Genomic DNA, 6,504 nt, shown 5'->3' with positions numbered 1-6,504 from the left:
GATGGCCACAGACTCCCCTTGTAGTAAAATAGAGGCTGATGCACGTTAAATCTGTTGAGTTGCAAAGTCTTCCATGTTCCCGTAACAAATCAATACCTCTAGGGGTACTAAATTGGAGATTGATCGCTCTCAGATTCAGGTCAAAATTACTATCTGTGGATGAATGAATGGGTGTATGAATGGGGCCGTCCTATAAACGGGTGTGACGTATGGGTGTGGCAGAAGTCGAATTCTTGGCCATAGATGGCGCCACTGGAAAACAAGAACAATCACACCCCTCTGCCAGCATGCGTCAACATAATAATTAGGTAAAAATATTTTACCACAATTTTGAGGACAAGAGATCGGGTAGGTCTCCTGAAAAGAATTCTCTAAAATTACTCGCCAAAGCTCCTGGATATGTCCCAAAGGAACAATTATTTTAAAACAATTATTTTAACACTTGAATTTCTTTTGATGGGCAAAAATTAGAAAAGTTTTAATGCATGGAAAAATATATAGAAAGTAAGGAGATTTTGCCAGCTTAAATTGCAAAATAAAATCATTCAAAATTATCCATTTTTCATATTTTTTCACAATTTTTTAACTTTTATTTGAAATATTTAAGTTTCTATTCCCAATTTTTTTAAATATTTCGAAAGGGCGAATTCTGAAAGATCTCGCGAGAACGTTTGGGAATTTTCTGTACGAGGACTTCTTGACCTCTTCCTTACCCGTTTTTAATCAAAATTGTCACTAAATATTTTTATTTAAGAAGGAAGAATAGTACTATAGGAGTTTGAATGTCATAAAAGTAAATTATAAAAAAAGTTAGAAGCTTGATAATTTTTAATGATTTATTTTTCGCAATTTAAATTAGAAATACTTCTAAAATATCCCTGCTCGCTATTACTCTTCGAGTATTGGAGCTTCTTACCTCTCTAGCTCTTCAAAGGAAATTTAATGGCTAAAATAATGTTTGTCTTCCTAAGAGAAGTCCCGAAGCTCTCGCGAGAAAGTTTGGAAGATTCACTGTTTGGACTCTCTGACCTTTTCTCCTCACTCGCTTATAGTCAAAATTTGGCTAATATTTTTGTTAATTGCGGTAGTCTGAAGGAAAAAGAATGAAACAACCGGAAGGAGTTTGCAGAAAAATATAAGAAAGAAGCGTTTTAAGAAATGCAGAAACAAAACACAAAAATAAAGTTCAGTTATTTGCAGATCGTTCTAGGATGAGATACTTTAATTCCCCTTCAATCTTGTGCATGCACTCTCTCAAGTATACAATCCCTAGCAACAATTTTACCTTAAGCCCAGTAATTGGCTTAACATGTGTCCTATATGAACAATGCATAGAGGGACCAATATTGGGATGCCTAGATTTTTTACTATTAGTCCTATATAGCGCCAATATCGGCCTTTAAGGCCAATATAGGGCCTATATTGGCTGTATAATGAATCTGAAATATCGGGTGAATTTGACAGCTCTACATAGGACCGATATTGGTTGTAAAGCGGCTATAAAATATTGGGTGAGTCGGAGAATTCTACAGGGGCAATACTGGAAAATAACGGCCCTTCAAACCCTTATTGAGAGCCGCGATGGCTCAGGGGATAGAGCGTGAATTCTCCATCCGGCTTGCAACGACCACAGTGCTGACGTGAAATATCCTCAATGGTAGACGGATCATGGGTTAGAGTCCCCTTGCCGCCAGGCTAAACATGGGAGGTTCTTGTGGTCTTCCTCTCCATGTAACGCAAATGCGGGTTAGCTCAACACCTCCTAGAAGTAGGAAGGCCTCAGCACGGATCAATTTAGTAGTCCGATGTGACGAAGCTAACTGCGCAGTAGATGAAAAATAAGAAGGATGTCATTACGTTTGGGGTACTAAGCTGCACAGTGGTTGAAAATACGAGATATGCCATTACGTTTGGACTACTAAAGGATATTTATGGTAACCCGTGCTGAGGCCTGCTCTTTTCTAGGAGGTGTTGGTTAGCTCCATCAGAAAATCCGCCACGAAAGCAAATTTCTCCCAATACTCGATCCAGGAGTTCCCTTGTCTTCTGGATTGAATTCAAAATTACAAGGCTACGGAGTTGAACATTAGTAGTCGTAAACCCATAAAATTGGGTCGGTTGTTCAACGACAGTTATTAAAAAAAAGCCTTATTGAGCCAAGATTCGTGAATATTGGTTTAATGAGGGCCCAAGTTAATTCGCTGCTAGGGATGGAATTGAAAGACTTTAGAGTAGTCTTACTCTTTCTTATTTTTTTTTTTTTGGCTACTTATGTTTAACTCTTTGACACAAATAAGACAACTAGTGTGCCTTTTATATATTTTATTTGATACTCTAATTTCAACCAAAAATATATTTTGGTATTTTTTAATTCTAAAAAATAATCTAATAGCTACCAAAAAAATATTGCTTCAAAGTGAACTGTGTTCTAAAGATTTTACCTTTAAAGCAGAAAAAAGACACCGGCGTTTCATAAACGTAAACTATTAAAAAACTAACTACAATATTTTTTCACTTATTTTGACCTAGATACAAAATAAAGAAAAAAGTATTAGAAGATATGTTTAATAAAAATTCTGCGTGAAAGGGTTAATGACATTTCTCATCAGTTCAACTTAAGTTCATCAGTTCAACTTGTTTTATGATGCAATATTACTGCCTTTCCTTTCATATTTTGCTACTAAGCTCTTACATTTCATTATGTTTTACCTTTTTTTTATGGCTTTTATACGTTTTACGTGTTAATGTAAGATGGACTAAAAACTGTTGTGTCTACATACACTGAAATTTACAGCTTTGAATTATAAGTTGAGCATTTTTAGAACTTTATTTAAAAACGTTCCACGATTCCATAGTAATAGTACGAAACTATAATTAAACAGATTAATTTCTCATAAGCAAGAAAAATGAGATCGGGTTACAAGCAATCCGAAAAAATAATCGAATGTCTTTTCGGCGAGCGAAGCGAGCACGAAACCAGATTCGCTTGTAATTATTCTTTGAGGCTGGATTCCCTTGAAGTTATTATTTGTCTAATTAAAGGTCCCGCAGTGGACTGATCGTTAAGACACGGTTCTCAGCAGATCACCGAAGTCAAGCATCACTGGCTGCGGTCAGTGTGCGGATGGGTGACCACTTGGATTAGTCTGCGTAGGTACCGGGGATATGCGGAATTGGTCCTCGTTGAACTGTTCTACCGTAAAGTGCTCAACTTCGCGTGCAGGTAGTCGGGTTACCGAGGCGGGAGTGCCATCCCCTCTGCAGAGGATCAAAATTGCAATGGCATGTCTTCGGATTATCTTCAGGGACGTTTCCCAGACCATCACCAATAGCCCATTGTGCAGCTATAGTGCGACGCGAATGAACTACAGCAATTGCCTACTTAAAGAACGTCAATAATATTTTATAAACTGCTTTGAACAGCCGACCCGATTCTGAGTTCACGACTATCAATGTTCAACTTCGTAGCCCTGCAATTTTGAACACAATCCAGGAGACAAGGGAAACTTTGTGAGATCTAGCATTGAGACAAACCAGCCTTCGACTTTTTGAGGGAACTGACCCGCCTTTGCGTTACATGGAGAAGTAAATCACGAAAAACTCCCACAGTTAGTCTGATAAAAAAGAGATTCTAACCCATGATCCGTTTACTCCTGATGATATTTAACATCAACACTGTGGTTAGTGTGACAGGGTAGCAGAATTCGTAACAAGTAGTAAACACTTGTACTCGTACCTAATTCACCACATTGGTGGAGGGCGATCACTGTGTCCTTTGATCAATGATAGACAGGAAAGAAATAAGTATTAAAATAAAGAAAGAAAAGCAAAACGATGAATTAGTAAAAGAGTAAGTGGCCATATTAGAAAATTAATGATTCGGTTATTTAAAGAGTAAGAGGATATGCAAATCATTGCACGAATGAAACAATGACTAGGTGAATCAGTTTATAAATTAAGTTGCTAAACAGAAATGGAGGAGAAATTAAATTTATTATAGGGGAGAGTGGGGTCAATTGTATCAATTTCTGCTTAACAATTTTTAACTAACAAAAAATCCAATATATTATTAGTATTAATTGACAGACGAGTAAAATAGACTATCCTCTACTAGAAAAAAAAATACCTTATTTTAAATGTTATTATATTAATTATTAACAATTTTTGACAGTCGTGCACTTGTTACAATTGTCCCCACTTACGGGGTCAATTGTAACAGTTCATAAATTCAACTGAAACATAGTTAATTATACATATTATCATAGTTGTGATATACTTTTTTATTGATCAAAATAGTAGTGATATTTTAGGAGTAAAAATAATAATGAGCAGAGACCTAAAGGGTTAAACTTTTAACTTAAAGGGGTTAAAAATTTTAATTTATGCTGTGAAAGGTAACAAATAAAATAATGCACATGCAACATAATATAAATGATATAGGAAACTATTGGTGGTTCTTAAAGAGTTAAGTAATGGTTTGTAAACATAAGATTATTTATTTTCAGCTGTTACATTCGTCCCTTTACTTATTGTTACATTCGTCCCCAAGACGCCATTTCAGCTTCATTTATTAAAAACAATGCTAGTTAATTAACAAAACTAATTTCTTTTTTTGAAATGTTAATTAAGGTGTCCACTTACACATTCAGTTAATAATTTTTATTTGGTTAAACAAAATTAATTTGTTACAATATAATATTCTAATACCAAAAAAAGTACTTACGTAGCGTGAAAATATCTTTTGAGATGTAACTCTTTCAAAAGTACATTAAAATGGTTGCCAGCTGGGGTGTACATGTAGATTTATTAAATATACCTTGTGAGCCTCCTAGGAACCAAATCTGGAACCCGACACTCGAAATTTTTGCTCTGTTACAATCGTACCCTGTTACAATTGACCTCACTCTCCCCTACTTTAATTGAATTCTCCTTGTGCAATAACTTTTGAAATGAATTTTGTTAATGTTACAAAAGCATTTAAACATGTTTAATTGCCCTCATAAATAACTCAATATGTTTTTTTTTTATTTTTCATTCAAATTGCTTTTCATTTCATTTTGAATTTAATTTTGATTAATTACAGTTTTCAAAATTCACATATCGTTATTTTTAGGCATTTTATTCGTGCTAGAAGTATACAACCATAGGGTTTTGCGTTAAAATTAATGCCTTTTTTAAAAGCAAATGTAAAATCGGTAAAATCTACAAAATTATTAACTAAACGAAAATTGAAAATAAAGTTAACGCTCGTGTTAACCTCATTCACAAATTTTATATTGCTTTCTAGATCAAATAAGCTATTTCGGGATCAAGTGTGCTTTCATTTGTCTATTTGAAAAAAATTGGTCAAAATGATTAATATCGACACGTGGCATTTAATATTCTACTTTCAATATTATAAAGACTACTGACCGAAACAAAATGTTTCACTTGTAAAATTAATTTACTAATCTCTTCAATAAAAAAACATATTAAATTCTGACAAGAATTTTGTTATCTTAATCCAATGCAAAATCGCCGCCTCAAAAAGGATTACGTTAATCTAATAATAGATCCCATTCCCTACGTGAGAGCCCATCCGTTGCATGACAATATTTTTGAATGGCACTACGTTCTTTTAGGTCCTGAAAATACGCCTTACGCAGGTGGTGTTTACCATGGTAAGCTAATATTTCCCAAAAACTATCCATACAGAGGTCCCAGCATTTATATGATAACACCTAATGGAAGATTCATGACCAACTTAAGACTTTGCTTTAGTTTCAGCGATTACCACTCAGAGACTTGGGATCCATCCTGGTCAGTTGGCGCTATTTTATATGCTCTTCTAAGCTTCATGACTGGCAATGAATCCACTACTGGCTCAATTAAAACATCGAGGGAATGTAAAAGATTGTTTGCCAAGGAAAGCATGAAGTTTAACTTAACTAATCCTATTTTTTGTGAGTATTTTCCTGAACTAGCGTCACAATCTGAACACAAAACTGCTTCCAAGAGCGTAAAGAAAGTGTTGTGTGCCATCATATTGGCGTTACTTTTACTGTACTTACTCCGATTGATAATTGAAATGAGTTAGCTAATTTCGCATCTTTAAAGAAATGATTTGTGCTTTTTTATAATTTAAATTAAGCATTAGTTGCAAATTTTGAATGATATTAAATTATAATTGTGAATAAATATATTGAATAAATGTTTTATATATATAAATGTATATATTAAATTATATTGAATAAATTTTTTTGGTAATTGAAAAATGCGTGAAGTTCCTAGCATTTTTTTAATTAACATTATTTGGCATTATTAATTACAATAATAATATAACTTTTATGATTATTGCGAAAGTGACTGAGAAACGCCCATTTTTATAAGAAAAGTCTGTTAATTTTCAAATCATGCAAATCATAAAACTTTCCCTTTTATGCTAGGATTATTTATTTGTTTTTATTCGTTGAAATTTAATTTTTTCTTTCAAAAACATGAAATGTGTACAAAACTACACGGTAA

The 6,504-nt window shown here is 33.9% G+C and overlaps 1 pseudogene; it reads left to right on the top strand.

The window, feature by feature from the left end:
• Nucleotides 1–5,420: 5,420 nt before the first annotated feature.
• On the top strand, nt 5,421–6,242 carry LOC107441973 (ubiquitin-conjugating enzyme E2 J2 pseudogene; annotated as a pseudogene).
• The last annotated feature ends 262 nt before the right edge of the window (nt 6,243–6,504 follow it).

Source organism: Parasteatoda tepidariorum, chromosome 3 (assembly GCF_982258835.1).
Source record: "Parasteatoda tepidariorum strain Cologne lab strain chromosome 3, Ptep-v5.0, whole genome shotgun sequence".
Lineage (NCBI taxonomy): Eukaryota > Metazoa > Arthropoda > Arachnida > Araneae > Theridiidae > Parasteatoda > Parasteatoda tepidariorum.
This window is presented reverse-complemented; position numbering and strand designations above follow the sequence as displayed.